Source organism: Papio anubis, chromosome 12 (genome assembly GCF_008728515.1).
Source record: "Papio anubis isolate 15944 chromosome 12, Panubis1.0, whole genome shotgun sequence".
NCBI classification, from domain to species: Eukaryota; Metazoa; Chordata; class Mammalia; order Primates; family Cercopithecidae; genus Papio; species Papio anubis.
This window is the reverse complement of record NC_044987.1, coordinates 27,030,152-27,055,289: the sequence shown is the minus strand read 5'-3', so window position 1 is coordinate 27,055,289 and position 25,138 is coordinate 27,030,152. Positions and strand designations below refer to the sequence as shown.

At 38.8% G+C, this 25,138-nt stretch overlaps 1 protein-coding gene across 4 annotated transcripts in view; it reads right to left on the bottom strand.

Moving 5' to 3' along the window:
* Positions 1-4,675: 4,675 nt before the first annotated feature.
* CWF19L2 (CWF19 like cell cycle control factor 2) overlaps positions 4,676-25,138 on the bottom strand; it is a 169,387-nt gene continuing 148,924 nt past the window's right edge. Inside the window, exons 19-21 of one of the 4 annotated variants that reach the window (XR_002517190.2) lie at positions 11,383-11,594; positions 9,365-11,085; positions 4,677-7,050 (exon numbers count right to left, since the gene is read on the bottom strand). The gene's annotated coding sequence lies outside the window, so the exon portion shown is untranslated. Of the gene's footprint in view, positions 7,051-8,994; positions 11,595-25,138 lie in introns of those variants that run through there. The other 3 variants (XR_002517189.2, XR_002517188.2, XM_021926498.2) reach the window with 3 other exon arrangements.

The following is a 25,138-nucleotide window of genomic DNA, read 5'->3' as shown; positions in this document are numbered from 1 at the left end:
GAAATGGGGTTTCACCATGTTGGTCAGGCTGGTCTCGAACTCCTGACTTCAGGTGATCCACCCACCTCAGCCTCCCAAAGTGCTAGCATTACAGGCATGAGCCATCATGTCCAGCCTAGCTTAATCTTTTCTAAGATCAATACCACCTTTCCAGTGAACTTTGTCTCCAAGCACTGCAAAACACTGCATCTAATTCAAAGATTCTATGTCTTTGGTGAAGAAGGCCAGCATTGTTGACCTAAGTCCATAGTATCTGAGTTAGGAATAAGACCTAGTTTCCTCATGCCTAGATGTGAGGTTTATCTTTACATGAGAGCAAGGGACATTTATGTAATCCTCATTAGTGCAGATGGCTGTTCTGACTCCAACAGCCTGTGCATCACTGTAAGAACAGTTGCTTTAATCTCTAAAGAAAACAGCAAATAAAATGCATGTTTTTTTAAATCAAGGAAATAAGGTTCCGTCAATGCATATTGTCCAAGTGACAAAGTATTTCAGGCAGCTACGTAATTGGCCTGTAATAGCGATATACATGGGAAAGCAATTTACTTTTTATCATTCTTGTTCGGGTCATGAATTGAAATCACAGTAGGAGCACAAGGCTGTCAGGGATAAAGCAAAGGAAGAAAACAGGACTTGGCTGCTGGGAATATTCACACCCAGCCAAGAAAACATGCCAAATGAGGCTTAAAATGAACTTTTCCTGTGTGCATTTCACAAGTGCAGACCAAGAGGAAAAACAATTCTTCCCTTCCCCTATCCCCACTGTAATACTTTAAACCATTGGGTGAAATATACCATAGTCACAGGCATACTGTCTGACTGTGATCCTGTACCCTGCACTAGGGGATCTGTCAAATATTCAGTGGATAAGTAGAAGAGAACTGAATTGGGAATCTGAAGACCAGAGACTTAGTTTTTCTTCTGTTACTGACCAGTGGTCGACCTTGGGAAAATTACAACCTCTCAGAGCTTCAGTTTTATCATCTGTTAAATGAAGGTAATACATGGCCCACCTAACTCATTCAGCTATTATAAATCATTTTTTCTCTTCATAGTCAAGCCTCTAGAAAAATTGAATAGTCACCATCTTGACTTCTTTACCTTTCATTTACTCCCCGACCCAAAACTGACCCTCCATTAAATGCTGAGACCACTGCTGTCAAATCTAACAAATTCTCAAATGCTTTTCAACCTTTCACTTAATCTCAGATTCTTTCAACAATGTTAAATGTCACTGTTTCAAAACTTCCACAGCTATTGACTTTCATAACAGCACCCTCTCCATTCTCCCCTTTAATAATAGTGTTCTCCATGGCTTTGTCCTTGGCCTTTATTTTTTTCACCATCACCATCTCTTTGGTTATCTCATCCAGGCTATGGTTTCAACTACTTTCCATGAATTGATGCTCATATTCATCTACAAGGATCCCCCCTCTCCTGAGGTCCATTCTGCTCTTGGAAATGTCTTCCAGAACTCCTTAGAGCTCTGAACATTCAAAAACTCTAAAACCAGTTCATTTGGTTCATCCCTCCTGACCACACTTCAAACTACTTCTCTTCCTGTGTTCCCTTCACCCATCCAAAATCTGGGACTCGTCCTTGACCTGTTTTCAAAATTCTATTTCCAAAATATTTCTCAAATATGTTTCTTACCTACTATGGCCACTATCTTGATCCAGATCTTTTTCATCTCTTGACAGCATTGCAAATGCCTATAAACTAACCTCGCTTCTCTAATGTCAGGTCCTTCTGTGGCATCCTCCACATGGGTGCCAATGTGGTCTTTCTAAGCAACAATTTATCTCTCTTCCCTACCTTTAGATCTTTAATGATTCCCACTACACACTGATAAAAATCCTAACTTAAGAATATAAAACAGATGTCCCTTTATGTACTGGGTCCTTCCCACCTTGCCAGTATCAGTTCTTGGATCTCCTTCATTGTCACCTTGATTATAGCCATCCCCAAATCCTTGTCATCTCCATTTGCTACATGAAAACTTGGTGATTTTGCATTGGATTGCTCATTTCTGGAATGTTTTACATTCTTTCCTGCTTATTGAAAAGATTATTCGTCCATCAAGACTCAGCTCCCATGTATCCTTTCTTATTAAATAGCCCCTGACTTTCCTCCTGCTCGGATCTTCCTTAGTAATTTAATTTCCTTCACAATAGCTTGTGCACACCTTTATTCTAACATGTCACCCCAGACTGCAGTTATCTCGTCATCTGACCTTTTCTGAGGGTAGGAATCAAGTCTTGCCTGTAATTGAAATGTAACGTGCATCACAACAAGGCTTCAGTAATTTCTAGATCTGACCCCTGCCATTTGCTTCAAATTCTCAAGCATTCACGTAATCTCCCGGGTTGATTCAACCTATTATCTCCTCCTAGATTCTCATCTCTCTGTCCAGCCTTCTTGAACCAATAATCCAATGGGATAATCTGCCCAGGTTTGATGTAGGTTGGCCCAAGGCAGCTGGCTGTGAATTCCCCTATTCAGCTCCATGTCAGCTGGTCCCAGGTTCCTAGGAGGGCAGCCCAGATACAGCACCATGAGCACCTATCTGTCAGGTGTGCGAGAGACGAGAGAGAGAGAGAGACTAGGAAAATTGGACTCATTATCTCATTTTCTAATAGCAACATTTTAGAAAATAACTATGTATTAAGAGAACAGGTACTCCACTGACAAGCATCATTGCACTGCTCGAAGAATAGGAAACATTTATTGAATTGAAATAGCTATAAGGAAAAAACAGCAAGATATAATTTAAGAAAAAAAATGAACAAAACTGCTCTCATCCTGCATTTCTGTTTTGTCTATTGTGATGCAATTGGAGAGATGGGATACCTGAAGTTGCATCAAACACTCATCTGTTATTCAGCTTTGCTAGAATGGAGCTGAAATGCACACGAAGGCAAGGGTCTAATTAAAATGCCAGACTATTTATTGTCTATTCTTAGCTTTGAAAGGTGATGAATGCTGTTATGACATTGTGTAGACTATTTTGTTTAATGTGAAAGTCAAAAGGCCAAAAATTTAGATAGCTAACCAGGAAATGGAATGGAATAAATTATAAGAACACATTCACTGTATGCTTTCAGTCAACTTAAGGTTCAAGAGTCTCCAACCAAATATGCTGAAATGAAGTGTGTAAATTTAAAACCCTTGCATTTTTCATTGTTAGAAACACAAACATGGGAGATTCTTTAGACTTTGTCACTTAATAATAATACAGAATTAAGCATAAATCAGGTTTGTCACTAACTCAAAGGGAATTGATTAAAGGAGCTCATTATAGTAATTACATCTAGATTATTGTCCTTCTGGATTACAGCTTTGAAGACTGCTGGAAAATGAAAATACTTACCAGTGACTTGCGCGATAAGAAAAGGGTGGGTGTGACCATTTTCATTTTCAAATGAGAAGATCTTGAGATAATACAAGTTCCCTCCAGATTCCACATTGAAGGCTGCTAACAGGACTTACTTTTCTGTCCTCTAGAATTAGGAATTGTGTTCATTCCTTACAACAGGGCCTCCAACTTCTTTTATATATAGCATAGACAGCACATGGTGTCTAGAGTCGCAAATATCTAAACTTGAATGTTAGCACTGCATGTTACCCACAGGACCATTGTGTTAACTGTGCCAAGTATGGACTCCTCACCACCAAGGGGTGCTATCTCCTAGTCGATGGTATGATTGTACCCCCTGGAATTGGATAACATGCTAGCCTTTGTGTGACTTGAATTGCTCATCCTCTCAAAGCCTCAGCTCCTTTACGTGTAGAATAGGGGTGTTATTAATAACAGGGGCATGATGAGTATCTACCTAGTTAAGTAATGGTGAAAATTAAGTGAGATAGTGTAACCAACCACGATCCCTAGTGGACTGAACAAAGGAAGATGAACGCGGGAATAAAAGACAAAGACAAAAGAGTATATTTGGAAGAAGAGGTCGGGGGCACCTTGCATCTAACGGACAAAGGCCCTGAGCTTTTTCAGTCTTCCAAATTTATTAGGTAAAACAGATAACAAGAAAGCAGGGGTGATTGTCAGGTAACTGTCAGTTGGCCGTTTGGTTCACAGCAGGCTTGCGAGGCTGCATCCTTCGAACAATAGGTGCTCCATTTCCCATTAGATAACTCCCGGTGCCAGGGAGTGATGGCCCTCAGCAAACCTTTTGGCCACAGGATGTGAGTTTGCTCACATCCTGCATTCATGATAAACAGTTTGCTGTTTGATCATATAGCTGCCAGTGGGATGCTGAGTAGGTCGCGATCCCTTTGCCGGCTCTCTACAAGATACTGTGTAAAAATGTTTAGCATAGAACATGGCACAAAGGAAGGGCTTCCTGAATGTTAGCAATTATGGGCCAGGCGTGGTGGCTCACGCCTGTAATCTCGCACTTTGGGAGGCTGAGGCGGGTGGATCACCTGAGGTAAGGAGTTCCAGACCAGCCTGGCCAACATGGTGAAACCCCCTCTCTACTAAAAATACAAATAGCAGCTGGGCGTGGTCGCGGGCGCCTGTAATCCCAGCTACTTGGGAGGCTGAGTAACGAGAATCGCTTGAACCTGGGAGGCAGACGTTGCAGAGAGCCAAGATCGCACCACCACACTCCTGCCTGAGCAACAAGAGCGAGACTCCATCTCAAACAACAACAACAACAACAACAACAACAACAACAACAACAACAATTATAACAGTGCCCCATTTTTCTCAAGGGTTAGTCTCAAACTGAGCCTCCTAAACCAAAACAGCATTGCAGCTTTTGTGCTTCTGCTGGCCACCATAGTATTTATGTGCCCAGAGTACAGATATTTAAATCTGTTGTGTTGGAATTTTCCTTTGTCATATTGTCATGTTAATAAACTTTGATAGCAATAAGGGCTATAAATTTATAGGATTTATTTTATCTGGGCGAGAAATCACCTAAGAGGTGAGGAGAAAAAGAAGAATAAAAATCTTTCTAGAGATGTAGAGTCATCTTATTTTGGAAGGCTAAGATTAGGTTAGTCTTAGTTCACATTTTCCCTGGGTGTTCACTTTGGACTATTTCTTTTACATAATGTACATGATTTTCTGTGTTAGTCTGATGTGTGTCTAGAGGGAGTTCATTTACAACTGTAAAGTTAAGACATTGACTGTCATTCTAAGTATGAAGAAAAGTGGAAGCAAAGACTTAGCATGAGACAAATGAGGTAATAATTAAATTGGACCCCACACTGACATAGCTCATTCTGCTGAAGTTTCATAACAGATTTCCAGTTGTCTTCTTAGAAAAACTTTCTCTCTTAACTTCAACCACTTAGGGAAACTGATTTGTGGGGTTCCACCCCCCAGCTTGTGAAAAAGTAGAATTATCTGAATGAAAATAAGAACTTGTACTCAGAATTCTATGGCAGGTGAGGAAGATTTTCTTAAATAACTTGATATTCTATGATTCTTTATAATGATAAAATACTGCTTTATTAAGAATAAAACCACTTCTTTGTGAGACCACTGATAGAAGTGGGAACTCTTCAGTTCACTTACTGTGATGAACCTACTTATTTTCTGCCCTATCCTCTCCTCCATCCCACTTGTTTTACTTCATCATTTTCCATAGTATAATAGAAAAGGCATCTAAATTAAAGGACTCACAGTTTCAAAATAGAGAACTGGGTACACACTGCAAACTCCTTATATCCTTCACCAAAATAATGTATATGTGCATATCCATGCATGTGAAATGTCTATACACTTACACATCCTAAAGTAATGTGTATAATGAGGACATGCATAGCCATGCTGAGAAATTCTAGGCAGACCAGAAACTGTGGCCAATACCCGAGAGACTAAAAGTAGAGACTGGACTTATGAGAAAACAATGTCTGGAATACATGTGGGATTCATGTGAGAGTCCACCTGAGGGTCTGCCAAAGTGTAAGGGACCCCAAGCAACGGAAAGTCAGAGCCAGAGACGATGAGACCTGAACAATGAGAACGCCACAGTGCACAGGCAGGGAGACTAGCTGAGTTCCACAGGGAGGGTTTTCAAGTCTGCCACTCACTCTTCTCTCTCGCTTGAACACTTCTAGACCAAATATGATCCTCTCTCCTCAGTTTCCTACTGTTAGGCACACACTGACATTTACAACTCCTCTCCACCAAAGAGCACTCCTCCTCCAAATTGCAGTTCCAGGCCCATCTTCTCCAAGTTTATATGTTTAAATCTCTGGCTGGGCAGGATCATCACCAATCCATACCCACACCTTCCATCTGCCCACTCTTTCTTCATCTCTCCAAGAGTATTACTATCCCCCAGTCTTTTCTTTGGGAGAAAATATATTTTGTAGCTTTTAAACTCTCCTTTAGTATACAATCAATGTCAGCTGTACTATATACCAAAAACACAATGCTTACAATAATAATACCATTTTATTAGAATATAATTTCCTAAGCACTTTGTTCTATCATATGTATTATACACACACCACCTTTGTTGAGCACCATATAACGTAAGTATTAAGTATTGTTATCTCCAGTTCACACATGAGGAAACTAAGGCTCAGAGAGATACATTTTCCCAGGTCTTATAGCTTGTCAAAGCTTGTGTGCTTAACACTACAGGAAACTGGTGATTGCACCCTCAAAGCCATTTTTCAGAATTTTTTAAATTTCATTTTAAAATTCTATTTTTAGAATTTCATATTGTGGTTGCATTTTATCCCATTTTTAGAATTTCCTACTGCAGTTTCTATCAATATATATTAAATAGGAGGAAGCATTAATGCAAATTATAACTGACACCATATAACATTTTAAGCATTATTGGTCACCCCAATTTTCTATTTGTTCTCTACCCTCTTTCATGTAGTTACCACTTGGTACCCACTTACTTGTAAGGCTGACCAAATCCCATAGATGGAAGGTAAAAAGAGCATCCTGCAGCTTTCACTCTACATGGAGTTTCTTCTTATTTGGGCTCTGTCCTCCTGGCATTACTAGCTGCTGTTTTCATTCTTTGGTTTCTTCTGGTGGTGATCCCAGTGGGTATTAATCTTTACAGAGAAATGACCAAACCAAAATTTACTCCAGGAATTTTCTAACAGAGTTAGTGAGAATGACTCTACTAGCATTTTTATCTTATACTTAGTATTTTAAAAATCATTGAACATACACTTCCTTACCATCATCCCAAATAAAATAATGTCTGCCACCCTATTGAAATGATGACTCATGTGGCCCGTCTCTGTACCACACTGAGTATAGCAAACACTACTCAATGTTCACGCTCTCTGTTTCACCCTGTACATAAAGCTCAGTTCTTCAGATCCTAAGAAACTTTAGGCTGGAAACATCCCTCTGATGCGAAATCCTGTTCAACTGTGAACTTTCTCTAACCATAATGTAAAGTGATTTTCTTCAGTCTCTGACACATTACTTTCCATTTCTGGAAAACAGCCTATAGGTGATTCTAAAATTCAGTCTATCTGGCCATCGCCATGTCCCCATGGGACCCAGTTCCAGCATGAGGATTGGTCAGCCAAGGTCTGAGTTATCCAGATCTGGCTTTGGTTTCCTCTGAGGATTTGCAGAGGTCTAACCGCTTGAGAAACTGGGGATCTATGCAACTGCAGTAAAACATAATTTTCATTGCACTGTGTCGTAAAGGATTCCTTTAGACTTTCTAAATTTAGTGAAGTTGCATAGCACTATGTAAGTTTAGTTCTGCAGCTGACACATCCACTCCCCATGAGACATCATTTACAACTCAGATTTCAGCACATCCACCAGGGCATGTCTGGTGTTATCCCAGCTGCTATTGGAGCTTCTCTCCTTGCCACTGTTATTGTGAAGTCTGGTAATAATGTGCTCTTGACTCCAGTGACAAAGCAATGGTTGTATTCTAAATATCAGCTGAAAGCTGTGCTTTCAGTCCACAATTTTAGACAAATCCTGCAGGTGTAACCCTAGTGAAGCTGTAATCTTTGTGATTCCTTCTCTGCACAGCATCATAAAGCAAAGTTCATCAGAATGTTAACTCTGCTTTAAGACTCAACAGATTCTTAAGAAAGGAGTTGCATCTTCTACTTTCACATTTCAAAGGATGTAAAAAGGTTCTGATGCATAACCCCCATGAACACATCCGGAATCTCCCTTCCTCTCCTATTCAGTTCTCTCCCACAACCTCTTGTGCTTCTTATTCACCAAGTCAAACCCCAAAGGGGGAAAAAACTGTCAAATCGATCCACTCTATTCTGGGAAACTTCTGACTTTTCCTATCTCCCTCATTTCTCCCAATCTATAACCTCCTCCTTCAGCATCTCTGGACACATCCTTTTCTGTGCATCTTCCAATTATATGTCACCAAAATACAGGAACTAATTTGGCAGTAACATAAGGCAGGGGAAAGTCTGGCAAACAAGATAACATTTTCTCATGTGGGCTGGGGGAGAGGAAAGAGTCTATTAATACCACATTAATAATTTTATTCCATTATTTGTCTTTTTACTAGTGAAAGATCAAAAATTTAGCTGATTTATTTCCTCCCTTTTTCCATCCTCCCACTCCACATTTCACAATTTTTCTTTTAAATATCTCAGATATTAATCTATATTACTTTATATATTTTCTAGAGAATATTTAAGTCATAAAATTTCAAAGCCAAAACAGTTACCTAGACATAAACTTTTTACTTTTTTTTTTTTTTTTTTTTTTTTTTGAGGTGGAGTCTTGCTCTGCCACCCAGGCTGGAGTGCAATGGCCCAATCTCTGCTCACTACAACCTCTGCCTCCCGCATTCAAGCAATTCTCCTGCCTCAGCCTCCCGAGTAGCTGGGATTACATGTGCACACCACCACCCCGAGCTAATTTTTGTATTTTTAGCAGAGACGGGGTTTCACCATGTTGGCCAGGGTGGTCTCGAACTCCTGACCTCAGGTGATCCACCTTCTTCAGTCTCCCAAAGTCCTGGGATTACATGTGTGAGCCACTGCACCCAGCCACTTCTTTTCTATTATATATTTCATTGTTTATTTTTGGTGCATTTCCTTTTTAACCTAAAAAATTTGGGGAGTAATTTTTCATAAAAGTATATAAATGAAGTAGTTAAAAGCTGTGCATGTGTGAAAATTATTTGTGAAGTCTTCTTTGAGTTTAGAAATTATTAAATCAATAATTTTCCCTCAAAAATCTGCAGCTGTTGTTTCTATTTTCTAACTGTTAATATTGTGGAGAAATCTGATGCCTACATGATTTTTCTTCTTGTATTGATAACATAGTTTCCTCAGGATGGATGATATTAGACATTTTTTCTCCTTAAAATTTGAAATTCAACAGTATCAACGATGAGCTAATACTCATTAATTTTACCTCAAATGTGGTGAGCTCCTTTGATCTGATCATCTATCCTCAGTTCAGGGAGCCTGTGTCACTATTTAATTGATTGTCGCTTCTCCTCCATCTGCCTCAGTCTTTTCTTCTGGAATTTCTAAACTGTAATTCTATATTGATTTTCTTTTCACCATTCTTATCCATATTACTCTAAGTTGTGGGAGCATTTCTGGAGCTTGTCTGGATTTGCCGGGGTTTTGGTTTTCTGAAGTATCCAGAATGATGTTCACACCCAAATGCAGATGATGGCATCTGTGGCAGACTCTGTCCGTTGATGAACACAACCCCTGTTCCAAACTCCTTCACACTCACCCAACTCCACCAGAGAGGCTTTACCAACCTCCCTTACAGCTAGTGGTTGTGGCCTTGTGACACCATCCTGATAAGTAAGATGCAAACACACAGAGGTCTCAGTAGCGTAGGGGGTGGTTCTAGAACACTTGAACTTTCTTGACAAAAGCATATAGGTGACTGACACCAACTCTTCCCACTTCTTCCTGCTTTTGATGAAGACCTGATGCCTGGAAAGGCAGAAAACATTTTGTGACCAAGATGGAAGGCTAAAAGAATTGTAGAGAGGCTGGCCTTACCATCATGCAGTCAGCGTACCAACACAAACAGTTGCCTATACGTCTTGCTATGTTAGATAATTAAAAATCTTTATTTCACTCTTAGATATCTTCCGCTTGCAACTGAAAGCATTCTAACCATTTCAGTGTTTCTCCTGTAAGAAGAGAAAACATAATTCTATGTCTTATGAAATCTGATATGCTCTTCTCTTCACTTTGAACCACTGGCTGTGGGGATGATGGGCTCACTGTGTCAGTAGCAACACAGATTTCACTGGAACTTTCCACAGCAGGGTCATGCAGGACTTTGCTCCCACAAAGTCTCACCTGGTTATATCTCAGATACTCATAGTTGATCCTGTCACCTCTACTACTCCAGCTCCTGGGTTCATGTCCGCTACCTATGAAGCCACACAGGGTGTTTCACCATTGCTACGGTTTGGGGGCCTTCCATAAGAATACTGACATCCATTCCAAGGAAATTTCTTCTCATCTCCTAAATCTGCCAGCTCTGAAGGTGTCAGATTGTTCTTCACAGAAAAGGGAAAGATAACAGTAATAACTACAAGTTACTGAGCACTTACTATATTCTAGCTTTAATGATTTACAGGGTACCCTATTGTATCCCACATCAACCCTATTAATATATGTTACTTTTATTTTAAAAATAGGTTAAGTGACTTGTCCACAATCACAAAGCTAGTCATAAAATCTAAAATCAAATTTGAATTTGACTTTACCACTTCTAGCTTCTTCGCACTGCTGCACTGTTACCCAGGAATTTAAGGACAATGAAATGTTAAATTGGGAGTTTCCACTGAGGATCCATCATAAAATAGATAAAACTCTAAAGTAAAGTAAGAGTTGCATATTTTGAAAGGAAGTTAGACAACTCCAAGGACACATCAAAGACATAAAATAATCAAGGCAGTGGAAAGTCAGAGAGGATTTGTAAACATATTTGTTTGGAGAAAGAGTGAGTGCTGTGAGAACCACCCATTCCCCAAAGGGAAAGGGCAAAAGCTCACCTCTACCTCTTTCACCTCTGGCCTGCAGAGAACTTCCAGTGGGACCAGCAGGGAACCTCCATAGTACCATGAAAACAGCCACAGGATGATCCACTTTCCACATCTGCTGGACCCAGAGAGACTAAAGTCATCTGAAGACCTATTCAGTGACACTCTTTCCCCTCTTTTCTGCGTTTCCACCCCAAGTTATAACTCCCTCTGGAGCAGTCAGAAATATGGGTAGCTAGTGGAAAGAGGGAGGGAAATGAAAAAGAAAAAAGTCAACCACACCCTCTTCCAGAGAGGGTAGGGGACCACCCACTGTAGGCTCTAACTGAAGAATCGGAAGGGAACAGAATTATTGACCTCAGAATGAAGCATTTCCTAATATATTGGACTGAACATTTTATTAATCACTTACTGAATCAGGGCAACTTAGAGTTACCCACTATTAGGTAACAGTAATAGTAATCAGAAAAGCTGTGAGCTGCCACGTTTCATCCAGGGCATGGGAAAAGACTTCCTCCATTGTATAATTTTAAGAAACCAATGTAGACAAAATAAATTACATTCAGCTGTGTTGTCAGCATATCAGTAAACAACATATTGGTGTCTATATCTCCTTCTGAAACCCTAGGAAAAAAAAAACAGATTTTTCAGCTTTTACCCAGGACTTCATTCCTCCACTGAGTTTAAACAAACTCTATGGGAACCAACACACCCTGTAGCCCTTTCCATACTTCATCTGTAACTCCTTCACCCCCTAATTATCCCTCAGTATATAGCCAAAACCTCAAAACCCTCAGGCAATTAATGCATACAGATTGATATTCCGTGGGCTTCTTATCCCTTCAGTAAATGTGCATGGTCACGTTGTAATCTCAGTGATGTCTCAGGGTAACATCCCTGCTACACTAGCAGTTAATCCAGTTGTTCACTACAGGGACAGTAACACCCTCTAGGGGAAATTCAGGAAATTTGTGGGGGCATTCTAATAGTGTAGTTGTGCCCCAGAATTAGCCTATTGAAGAATATAATCTTTTGTTCTCTTTTATGTTACAGTGAGGGCATTATATTGACTCTTTGAATTATATCTGCAAGCAGGTTATATTATCAATGGCTTTCATCCAGTTTAAAAATATGACATTTAAAAATGTCTCTTATCCAGGCACAGTGGCTCATGGTTGTGATCCTAGCACTTTGGGAGGCCAAGGCAGGAAGACTGCTTGAGCTCGAGTTCTAGGTCAGCCTGGGCAACACAGCAAGACCCCCATCTCTACCAAAAAAAAAAAAAAAAAGCTGGGAATGGTGGTGTGCACCTGTAGAACCAGCTACTTGGGAGGTTGAGCTGGGAGGATTGCTTGAGCCAAGAGATCAAGGCTGCAGTGAGCCGTGATCGTGCCATTACACCCCACCCTGGATGCAGAGTGAAACTGTTTCAAATATATACATATATCTCTTATTAAAATGAGAATTAAGCACGATATGATTAATAACAAGCAAATTCACACAACTTTATGTTGTGTACTCAATCTAATTTTCTCTGGTTTGTATATACATTTTGCACATTTTTTATTTTGAAAAATTTTACACATTCAGAAGTGTCAGAAGAATAATACATTAAACTTCTGTTTGCTGTTCCCCTAGATTTGCCAGTTTTAGCATATTTCCTCTCATTTGTTTTATCTTTATATATATATATATTATTTTTTCTCTCTCTCAATCATTTGAGAGTTACTTGCAGACTTTGACACTTCATCCCTAAATACTTCAGCATGTGTCTCCAAAGGAAAGAAGTATTCTCTTACATACCTACCTACTACCATGCAATGATCACACTCAAGAAATCTAACATTGATTTTTTTTAAAAACCTAGTATCTAAGATAAAGCCCATGTTCAAATTTTCCCAATTGTTTCAATAATGTACTTTTCATAGCTTTTTTGTTTTCTTTTTCTTATCCAAGAATTAATCCAAAGTCACTCATTGAATTGAGCTGTCATATTTCTTTAGCTTTCCCTAATCTAATCAGTTCACCAGCCCTTTGTGTCTTTTATGTCAATGACATTTTTGAAGAGTAAAGGCTACTTGTTTTACAGTATGTCTTACAATTTGGATTGTTTTCTGATGAATAGATTCTGTTTTTCTAATTCCAGAATATTATATAGGTGATGTTGTGAGCTTCTCATTTATCACATTCAAAGGTAAAAAAGTGTATTTTATCTCATCCTGTTGGAAATGCTAAGTTTGATCATTTTGTTAAGCAAATACCTATCAGATATTTCCCTTGACGAGTTACTGGTTTGTGTAGAAATACACTGGTTTTGTTTTACAAAAATTATAAATCCTAGTGATACTCTTCTAGAGAGGGGAACTAAATGCTCAGCACAAAAAGTGCAGGTAATCCCACTCTTATCTGCTTTTTACCTGATGTTATAAAGATTTCAGAAGATCAACCCTTAATATGTTGCTAGGGACAGGTGCAGTGGCTCATGCCTGTAATCCCAGCACCTTGAGAGGCCCAGGCAGGGGCATCGCTTGAGCCCAGGCGTTTGCGACCAGCCTGGGCAACACAGCAAGACCTCATATCTAAAAAAAAAATTTTTTTTAAATATTAGCCAGGCATGATTGGCCTGTGCCTGTAGTCCCAGCTACTCAGGAGACAGAGGTGGGAGGATTGTATGACTGTGTTCAATTATCATAATTTAAAAGGCAGAATATTGGTTCTAAAAGGGGAGATGTATAAGTAAATATGGTAGATAAAACTTACATAAGCATAAATATATATTCCATGCTTTTCTTTCACTGAGTAAATACACTTGACTCTCTATCATAAACTGCATTTTTAAATATAGCCATGTTTATATGAATAAATATGAATGTTTATTAATATAATCATGGTTATATTTTGTATTAATATATGTCTAGCTCCTTTGGGACCCAGGCGCATTTTGAGTTCAAGTGCCAGATAAATAAATAGTGAGGTTTGCTATTCACATCTTATGTCTTACTGGGGGCAGGTCTTTGAATTCAAAGAATACCTCAATACTAAATTATAGTAAACCCCTTGAGAGAAAATAGTCTTCATCTCCTAAAAGAATACCATAAGATATCATGGGCATTCAATTTCCTTCATCTTGATTTGCCAGTGGCCAATTTGGTTTTCATTTAGAGTATTTGAGATGAAATTTAGACCATAAAGAGTTTAAAATATTAAGGACTAAAAACATGAGCAGTTTATTTCCTACTTACAAGAAAATTAAGATCCTTTGAGTATTATGAACACCTTGTACAGTTATACAGGCATTCTCAAAAATTATGCCAGCTAATAATTTAATACATCTCAAGGATGCCTGTTCCACATTCCCTTGAGTTACATTCAAAAGAAAAGCAGATGATTAATTTGTTAAATTCAAATAAGCAGGAAATTCTATTAGATATTTGAAAAATTGCTTCTCTTCAGTGAAACTCAAACTGCATATTAAGGAGAATGCATAGATGGAATAGCTCAGACTCAAACCGTCATGACCTAAATAAGATTTTGTGTCCAGCAAAACTCCACTTACCAACGCAATTTAGAATTCTACCAAATTATCACTATATAAAATTGGGTCTGCTATAAAGAAGCCAAATAAGTAACATTTGTAAAGACAGAACATTGTAAAGAATTCTACCAAATTATCACTATATAAAATCGGGTCTGCTATAAAGACGCCAAATAGGTAACATTTGTAAAGAGAGAACCAATAGTTACAACCTTGTCTTTGTTGGTCTGTGCACTGGATACACGTTATCTAATTTAATTTCAATAGCTTTCTAAGATCTTTCTTGCTATACCTCCACTCTCCACTGTCATTAAACTCCGCATCTTCAAGAAAAGTTCTATCTTCTTTGTGTACCATTCCCAGAGTCTTGCACCGTGCCGGCCTCATAATATGTACACCAGGGCATTTAAATAATGTACATAAAGCCACGTAATTATGAATATATTACTACACCACTCCATACTCAATGCTTTTTACGTTATACCATGATGTTTCCAAACAGGACTTCATAGATTAGTGGAAAAATCAAAATAAATTGAAGTGGGTTGCCACAAAGCTTTCATTTAAAAGCCTAAAATACATCCAACTCTATTCAGTGGTTGATTTGTATATGGCATCCAGAGGGCAGTCTGACATCGAGTTGAACTAAATGATAGTAATTATAATGAAATATGATCATTGTGTAAATGATGAACAACACCTCAATATTCAGTACACATAAAATAACTGATAGAAAGGTTGGCATGTCTTACTGTTTATCATTAAAATATGTCTTAATGGAGACTTCCAATTTGAAAGGCAAGATTGATGGAAAACATTAACTATGCAATAAATTCTGTTACTGCATATTTCATAGAGATAAATCCTAGATGATGATTCTGGAGTTGAGAGATACCAATAAATCATGAAAAAAACATCCTTTTTACTAGCAGAGATTATATTTGAAAGTTACTGCTGAAAGATTCCTGTTTTATCAATTTTTATAAAGATATTTAAAAGACCAAGAACTTCTAAGAATGTTTAACTCAGGGAAGAGATCAACCTTTTCTGTCCAAAAGCTGAGTCTACAGTTTAGTTTAGGTCAATAGTTCATGGATTCTTTCTCAAGCATTATAAACTGGCCCATTTTAATAATACAAAATACAAATGATAAAAGACAGTAGTGTAAGAGATTTCATTTCATTTAACTGCTGCTCTTTAAGAAAACCATATGGGCCAGGCGCAGTGGCTCATGCCTGTAATCCCAGCACTTTGGGAGGCCGAGGCGGGCAGATCACAAGGTCAGGAGATTGAGACCAACCTGACTAACATGGTGAAACCCATCTCTACTAAAAATACAAAAAATTAGCCGAGCGTGGTGGCCGGCGCCTGTAGTCCCAGCTACTCGGGAGGCTCAGGCAGGAGAATGGCTTGAACCCGGGAGGCGTAGATTATTGCAGTGAGTGGAGATCCGGCCACTGCACTGCAGCCTGGAGACAGAGTCTCCGTCTCAAAAAAAAAAAAAAAAAAAAGAAAAAAGAAAAGAAAAAGAAAAGAAAACCATACGAAAAAGCCTGCTCTAATTTCTCCCTACCTGGAGAGAGAAAACGTTGCATTTATCAGAGAAAATGCACAGATAAGTATCTCTGAAAAAGTGCTGTAACTCTATTCTTTTCTTTTTCTTTTTTAGGCAGGGTCTCACTCTATGACAAGGCTGGAGTACTGTGGCGCAATCACAGCTCACTGCAGCCTTGACTTCCTGGGCTTAAGTAATCCTCCCACCTTGGCCTCCTGAGTAGCCAGGATTACAGGGTGCATCATCAAACCCAGATAATTTTTTTTTTTTCGTAGACATGAGGTCTCACTATGTTGCCCAGGCTTCCTTCATCTTTTGTTCCTTCTTTTTTTTTTTTTTTTTTTGAGACGGAGTCTCGCTCTGTCCCCCAGGCTGGAGTGCAGTGGTGCAATCTCAGTTCACTGCAAACTCTGCCTCCCGGGCTCACGCCATTCTCCTGCCTCAGCCTCCCGAGTGGCTGGGACTACAGGTACCCACCACCATGCCTGGCTCATTTTTTGTATTTTCAGTAAAGACAGGGTTTCACCGTGTTAGCCAGGATGGTCTCGATCTCTTGACCTCGTGATCTGCCCGCCTCGGCCTCCCAAAGTGCTGGAATTACAGGCACGAGCCACTGCAGCCAGCCCCCCCCTTTTTTTTTTCTTTTCTTTTTGGAGACAGAGTCTCCCTCTGTCCCCTAGACTGGAGTGCAGTGGTCCGATCTCAGCTCACTGCAACCTCTGTCTCCCGGCTTTAAGTGATTCTTGTGCCTCAGCCGCCCCAGTAGCAGGGATTACAGGCTGGTGCCACCACGCCTGGCTAATTTTTTTGTATTTTTAGTAGAGACAGGGTTTGGCCACGTTGTCCAGGCTGTTCTCCAACTCCAGAGCTTAGACAATCCACCCGCTTCAGCCCCAGAGTGCTGGGATTACAGGTATGAGCCACTGCATCCAGCAATTGCTTATTCATCTTTACATTGATAAGTCTGTGGAATGTTTGATCAAAATTGCAACACTTATTCCAGCCTTTATTTCGTTATAACAATGTGACTACAAGACCTTCTAAATGACCTCCTTGAATTTTGTATACTTCCTTCCAGATTAATTTCCTAACACACTACTTCAAATAGATGATACCTTTAAAAAAAAAAAAATCTGCACTAATGCCACAATATTGATAGGAATAAGCCATAATTACTTAGACTTCTGAGACTTTTAAAAATTTGTCCCAAATATTTCAAGATATTCTTATCTCCTGAAAATCCTTCAAATGACTTTTGTAGATACTTTACTTGTTGTTCCCTAAACATGCCTTGTATATAGTCTCCCTTTGCACTTTTTCTCACATTATTTCACACAACCAGTACATCATACCCAGTAGCTCTCTGTCTGGTCTAATTCTATTCATTGACTCATTTGAAGTTCCAATTTTCCAAATTTGAACTACTACCTCTCATTCCCCTGAGATCCTTTTGACATGGTATGCAAGTTATTTAGCTGTTTTAAAATAGTAAATAAATATTTTAACATGATTAAGTTTTTCATAGTTTAACTTCATAAAACTTTAATCTCCTTGAAAGATTAAAAGTCCATTTTCTTCACATTTCCACTCTTCCCAACACAGTTTGTTGCTTATAATGGGTACTAAGTAAATATTTGCTAAGTTGACTTTACTCTTATTCAATTAATAAACTATGGCAAATAGAAGGAAGCCCAATTGCAAAGACCAAACCATTAACTCTCTTTCTTAGCTCCAGAATTCACAGAAAACCTTTGCATAAATTTGGTGATTGTCATTTTAAATTCAGATGAATAATCTTTGTGTAAGATGTAAGCAATTTCTGGACTCTAAAATTGTATTATTCTTCCTATGGAACCTAATACATTTGTGTATTTGTTGGTTGTATGAGTGAAATATCCTTTACAACAGCAAATATATCTTATTTATCATTTCATTCTCCAATGCTTCTTTCCATGTAAGAAACAATAATTTCTGCATGAATTAGTAATTTTTTATAGGCAAGCCATTAAAACTAAGAGAACACAAAGAATACTACAAAATCAAGGTTTTATAACATTCCCATAAATGTTTCCCTTATATTTAATGATGCAAGATTATATTCAAGAGTACAAAAGTATTTGCAAACTATTAATCTATATTATATGAGGGGGAAAAGACAAAAAAATACAACCAACACTAAAATTTTGTTGTTATAGGGAAATGTCCTATAATTGAATGCGTAGTGTATGCAAGGCTCATTTCTTTAATTTAATTTACATTACAACTGTATAATTACCACGGCTGTTTTCCAGATAAGAATATCAGGCCCAGAAGAGAAACTTACTCTGGACCACTGAGCTGACTGGCTTAAGTCCTTGCTTACTGACTCCTCAAATACAGATGATCCTTGGTTTATGATGGGGTTACATCTCAATAAGCCCACTGTAAGTTTAGTATGTCAATAAGTGGAAAATCCACTTAATACATCAAATCTACCAAACATGATAGCTTAGCCTAGCCTACGTTAAATGCGCTTAGAACACTTACATTAGCCAACAATTGGGCAAAACCATCCAACACAAAGCCTATTTTACTTTTGTTTGTTGTTTTTGTTGTTTTGAGATGGAGTTTCACTCTTGTCATCCAGGCTGGAGTGCAATGGCACGATCTCAGCTCACCGCAACCTCCATCTCCTGGATTCAAGCAATTCTCCTGCCTCAGCCTCCCCAATAGCTGGGATTACAGGTACGTGCCACCATGCCCAGCTAATTTCTGTATTTTTAGTAGAGATAGGGTTTCACCATGTTGGCCATGCTAGTCTCAAACTCCTCACCGCAGGTGATCCACCTGCGTTGGCCTCCCTAAGTGCTGGGATTACAGGTGTAACCCACTGCGCCCAGCTCACAAAGCCTATTTCATAATGAAGTGTTAAACATCTCATGTAATTTACTGATGTCCTACTGAATGCATATTACTTTTATACCATCAGAAAGTTGAAAAATTATAAGTCAAACCATCATAAATTGGGGAGTCTGTATACTTTTCAGTATATCTTAGGTGCCTCTGAGTTTGCTTTGTGAAAAATGTCTATTCTTTCTTAGTGATTATACAGTAAAACATGAGAAGCACTGAATAATTTATAAACTACAGAAAGGTATAATATAATCTATAATTCATCACATAAACGCTGTTGAAGTTGTGGTGCCTTCCCTTCTGGTCTTTATGATTATATACATAAAGAGACCAAAATCAGTATTATATTGTACCCTGTACATAACTGTATTCTGTATTTTTTCAATTAAAAAAAATTTTTGATACATTACATTTGTACATATTTATGGGGTACTTGTGAAATTTTGGTACATGCATAGAATGTGTGATGATCAAGTCAGGCTACTTAGGGTATCCATCACCAAAGTGTTTGTCACTTTTATGTGTTGGATACATTGTAAGTCCTCTGTTTTGGTTGTTTTGAAACACACAATACATTGTTGTTAACTATAGATAACCCTACTCCGCTATTGAACATTAGAACTTATTTCTTCTATCTAACTATATGTTTGTACCTATTAACCAAATTTCTTTCACTCCCCCTCCTACCCATATACTCTTGTCAGTCTCTGGCATCTGTCATTCCACCGTCTACCTCCATGTGATCAACTTTTTAGCTCCCACATGTAATATGCAATATATTTCTTTCTGTGCCTGCTGATTTCACTTAACCTCCCGTTCCATCCATGTTGCTATAATACAATTTTATTCTTTTATATGGTAGAATAGTATTCCATTGTGCATATATATGACATTTTCTTTATCCACTCCTTCACTGATAGACATTTGGGCTGATTCCATATCTTTGCTATAGTGAATAGTGCTGCGATAAACATGAGACTCCATGTATCCCTTTGATATGCAGTTTATTTTGCTTTGGATAATACTGAGCACTGGAATTGCTGGATGCATGGTAGTTCTATCTTTAGTTTTTTTTGAGAAATCTTCATACTGCTTTCCACAGAGGCTGTGCTAATTTACATTCCCACTAACAGTGTATAAGAGTTTCCATTTCTCCACATCCTCACCAACATTTGTTATTTTTGTCTTTTTAGTAATAGCCATTCTAACTGGGGTAAGATGATATCTCATTGTGGTTTCGATTTGCATTTCCCTGATGATTGGTGATGTTGAGCATTTTTTCATACAACTGTAGGCCATCTGCATGTCTACTTTTGAGAAACGTCCATTCATGTCCTTACCCCATTTTTAATGGGATTATTTGGGTTTCCTTTTCTTTTTCCTGTTGAGTTGTTTGAGTTTCTTGTATATTCTGGATATTAGTCTCCTGTGAAATGAGTATGCAAATATTCTCTCTTATTCAACAGGCTGTCTTTTCATTCTGGTGATTGTTTCTTTTGCTGTGCAGTTTTTTAATTTAATGTAGTTCTACTTGTCTATTTTTGGCTTCCTTGCCTGTAATTTTGAGATCTTAGCCATAAAATCTTTGCCTAGACCTATGTCCTGAAGAGTTTTTCTTATGTTATTTTCTAGTAGGTTTATAGTTTTGGGTCTTAAGTTTTTAATCCATCTTGAATTGATTTTTATATAAAGAGGGAGATAGTGTCCTGTTTCGTTCTTCTACATATGGTTATCCAGTTTTCCCAGCACCATTTTATTATAGAGGGTGTCCTTTTCCCAATGTATGTACTTGATGGCTTTGCCAAAGGTCAGTTGGCTGTAAATGTGTGGATTTATTCCTGGGTTCTCTATTCTGTTTCATTGGTCTATTTGTCTGTTTTTTAATACCAATACCATGCTGTTTTGGTTACTATGTAGCCTTGCAATACATTTTAAAGCCAGGTAGTATGATCCCTCTAGCTCTGTTCTTTTTGCTCAGGATTTCTTTGGCTATTCTGGCTCTTTTTTAGTTCCATACAAATTTTAGGAATTTTAAATTTAAAAAAAAAAGTTTTATTTTTTGTTTTTGTTTTGAGATGGAGCCTCACTCTGCCCACCAGGTTGGAGTGCAGTGGTGAGATCTTGGCTCACTGTAACCTTTGCCTCCCAGGTTCCAGTGATTCTTCTACCTCAGCCTCCCCAGTAGCTGGGATTACAGGCACCTGCCATGGCACCCGGCTAATTTTTGTATTTTTAGTAGAGACGGGGTTTCATCATGTTAGCCAGGCTGGTCTCAAACTCCTGACCTCAGGCAATCCACTTGCCTTGGCCTCCCAAAGTGCTGGGATTACAGGTGTGAGCCACTGTGCCCGGCCAGAAATTTTTTTATTTTTGTGAAAGATGACATTGGTATTTTGATAGGGATCACACTGTAGATCACTTTGGGCAGTATGGTCATTTTAACAACAATAATTCTTCTGATGCATGAGCATAGGATGTCTTTACATTTGTTTGTGTCCTTTTCAATTTCTTTCATCAGTGTTTTGTAGTATTTCTTGTAGAGGTCTTTTGCCTCCTTGGATAAATTTATTTCTAGGTATTTTTATTTTTTTTTTAGCTATTGTAAATGTGATTGCCTTCTTGATTTCTTTTTCAGCTATGTCATTATTGATGTTCAGAAATACTACTGATTGATTTTTGTATGTTAATTTTGTATACTGCAACTTTACTTAATTTGTTTTTCAGTTCTAAGATGTTTTAGTGGAGCCTTTTGGTTTTTCTAAATAAAAGATTACATCATCTGCAAAAAGGACAATATGACTTTCTTTTTTCCAATTTGGATGTCTTTTACTTCTTTCTCTTGCCTGATTACTCTGGCTAGGAGTTCCATTATTTTGTTGAAGAGGAGTGGTGAAAGTAGGCATCCTGTCTTATTCCAGTTCTTAGAGAAAAGGCTTTCAACTTTTCCCCATTCAGTATGTTAGCTGTGGGTTTGTCAGGTATGGCCTTTGTTTGTTCAAATTTTTAATGAGAATTTTTTCTAGTACCTAAGACCTTCAAAATTTGAGTTTTTAATAGCTGTATAACATTTCAAATTATGAATGCACCCCAATTAATTTAATCAATTTATTGTTACAAAATTTTTTGGTGTTTTCAATACTAAACATTAATGAATATTTTTATAAACAATTTTTTTTTACTATATCTTATTAAGATTTTGCTTGGCTAGATGCTAAGAAGTCGAAATAGAGAAGGAGAGGTTATAAATAATTTTAAGACTTTTGATACCTTATGTCAAAAGTGCTTTACAAAAGGTTGTACCAAGTTACACTCCCACCAGAAGCTTGTGTATCATGCATTTTCACCAGCAAGACTGTAATTTTAAAATCTTAAGACAAAAATGGGATGTCATTGTTTGATGTGTATTTCATAAAAATTTTTGGTGATCAATTACACAGAACTAATTTTATGTGTATTAGTCATTTTTACTTCTTCTGTTAAGTATCTGCCTATTCTTTTTTTTTTTTTTTTTTTCCCTGAGACGGAGTCTCTCTCTGTCGCCCAGGTGCGAGTGCAGTGGCGCAATCTTGGCTCACTGCGAGCTTCGCCTCCCTCCCAGGTTCACGCCATTCTCCTGCCCTCAGCCTCCTGAGTAGCTGGGACTACAGGTGCCCACCACCACACTCGGCTAATTTTTTTTTATTTTTTAGTAGAGACGGGGTTTTACCATGTTAGCCAGGATGGTCTCGATCTCCTGACCTTGTGATCCGCCTGCCTCAGCCTCCCAAATTGCTGGGATTACAGGTGTGAGACACCACTCCTGGCTGTATCTGCCTATTATTTACCAGTGTGTTTTTCTTTCAGATTAATGAATTCTTTACATGTTAAAGATAAAAACTTGTGTGACGTATTTCAGGTGAATATTTAGTCCAGGTTTCTTTGCCTTTGTAGTTTTATACTTTTAATGTATGTGTATATGCATATTTATGGATAAATGAATATATGTGAAATTGTGTGTGCATGTATATGAGTTAAAACCACTGTCCTTCCATCACTTTTATACATGGAGGGGGTCTAGGAAAGCCTATCTAGACATAATGTTTTAAATTCAATTGCAATTCATTAGAGCATATACATGAATATTCAATAACGTGCAAAAAAAAATTTTAAAAGCCTATTTCTACACAGAGCAAGGGTAATTGCATTTGGGAACTTGAATAATTTCTCCAAAGAATATTTTTTGTAGGTAAGCAATTAAAAAACATATACATAAAAGATATAACAAGATGGCCAAATAGGAACAGCTCTGGTCTGCAGCTCCCAGTGGGATCAATGCAGAAGATGGGTGATTTCTGCATTTCCAACCAAGGTACCTGGTTCATCTCAGTGGGACTGGCTGGACAGTGGGTGCAGCCCAAGGAGAGCTAGCTGAAGCAGGGTGGGGCATCGCCTCACCCAGGAAGCACAAGGGGTCGGGGAATTCCCTTTCCTACCCAAGGGAAGCTGTGACAGATTGTACCTGGAAAAACGGGACACTCCCACCCAAATACTGCACTTTTCCCAAGGTCTTAGCAACAGGCAGACAAAGAGATTCTCTCCCACGCCTGACTTGGTGGGTCTCACGCCCTCGGAGCCATGCTCACTGCTAGCACAGCAGTGTGAGATCGAACTGTGAGGTGGCAGCCTGGCTGGGGGAGGGGCGTCTGACTTTGCTGAGGCTTGAGTAGGTAAAGAGAGCAGCCGGGAAGCTCAACTAGGTGGAACTCAGTGCAGCTCAGCAAGGCCTACTGCCTCTAGACTCCACCTCTGTGGACAGGGCTTAGCTGAACAAAAGGCAGCATACAACTTCTGCAGACTTAAACATCCCTGTCTGACAGCTCTGAAGAGAGAACTGGTTCTCCCAACATGGCATTTGAGTTCTGAGAACAGACAGACTGCATCCTCAAGTGGGTCCCTGCCCCCCTTGTAGCCTAACTGGGAGACACCTCCCAGTAGGGGCCAACAGACACCTCATATAGATGGGTGCCCCTCTGGGACGAAGCTTCCAGAGGAAGGATCAAACAGCAGTGTTTGCTGTTTTGCAATATTTGCTGCTCTGCAGCATCCGCTGGTGATACCCAGGTAAACAGGGTCTCCAGCAAACTCCAACAGACCTTCAGCTGAGGGACCTGACCATTAGAAGGAAAACTAACAAACAGAAAGGAATAGCATCAACATCAACAAAAAGGACATCTACACAAAACCCCATCTGTAGGTCACCAACATCAAAGACCAAAGGCAGATAAAATCACAAAGACGGGGAGAAACCAGCAGAAAAGCTGAACATTCTAAAAATCCGAGCACCTCTTCTCCTCCAAAGGATCACAGCTCCTCGCCAGCAATGGAACAAAGCTGGACAGAGAATGACTTTGATGAGTTGACAGAAGTAGGCTTCGGAAGGTCGGTAATAACAAACTTCTCCGAGCTAAACGGAACATGTTCGAACCCATCGCAAGGAGGCTAAAAACCTTGAAAAAAAGTTAGACGAATGGCTAACTAGAATAACCTGTGTAGAGAAGAACTTAAATTACCTGATGGAGCTGAAAACCATGGCACGAGAACTTCGTGCCGCATGCACAAGCTTCAGTAGCCAATTCCATCAAGTGGAAGAAAGGGTATCAGTGATTGAAGATCAAATTAATGAAATAAAGTGAGAAGGCAAGGTTAGAGAAAAAAGAGTAAAAAGAAATGAACAAAGCCTCCAAGAAATATGGGACTATGTGAAAAGACCAAATCTACGTTTGACTGGTATACCTGAAAGTGATGGGGAGATTGGAACCAAGTTGGAAAACACTTTTCAGGATATTATCCAGGAGAACTTCCTGAACCCAGTAAGGCAGGCCAACCTTCAAATTCAGGAAATACAGAGAACACCACAAAGATACTCCCTGAAAAGAGCAACCGCAAAACACATAATCAGCAGATTTACCAAGGCTGAAATGAAGAAAAAAATGTTAAGGGCAGCTGGAAAGGAAGGTCAGGTTACCCAGAAAGGGAAGTCCATCAGACTAACAGCAGATCTCTCGGCAGAAACCCTACAAGCCAGAAGAGAGTGGGGGCCAATATTCAACATTCTTAAAGGAAAGAATTTTCAACCTAGAATTTCATATCCAGCCAAACTAAGCTTCATAAGTGGAGGAGAAATAAAATCCCTTACAGACAAGCAAA